This window comes from Condylura cristata, unplaced genomic scaffold (assembly GCF_000260355.1).
Source record: "Condylura cristata isolate star-nosed mole 26May11 unplaced genomic scaffold, ConCri1.0 scaffold00054, whole genome shotgun sequence".
NCBI classification, from domain to species: Eukaryota; Metazoa; Chordata; class Mammalia; order Eulipotyphla; family Talpidae; genus Condylura; species Condylura cristata.
The window spans coordinates 444,741-445,178 of record NW_004567155.1 but is presented as its reverse complement, the minus strand read 5'-3'; positions in this window follow the sequence as shown (position 1 = coordinate 445,178).

Here is a 438-nt window from a genome sequence, read left to right as displayed (position 1 = left end):
TGCCAGGGCCGGGAAGCCCATGCCGGTGGGACAGGGCCGGGCCAGCACGAGGCAACCCCAAAGCCACTCCTGCCTTCACCTGCAGGGAGACGCGGGAGAAACTTCAGGGCCGCGAGTCTGAGACCAAAGGCGGCCGTGGGGCGGAGCGGAGCTCGTGGGGAGGGGGGGGGCTCCCGGCCGGCTTCGCGAGCGCCACCGGCCCTCTCCCCGGCGCGTTCTCCGCTGACGCTGTCCGAGGACGCGTCGTCAGTCAGGTCACGAAGACGCGTGCGCTCACAGGCACGTTTCCAGGAGCTGCGGGCTCCCGGCCTTGCCGGCTTTGGTCAGGCAAAAGGGCAGAGGACGAGGCGGGTGCGGAGCAGCGAGTGGAAAGAGGGCAGTGCCCCTGTGGGCCGGGGAGGCCGGACCCCCACGCGCGCGGGCCGGGCGCTGGCGGGC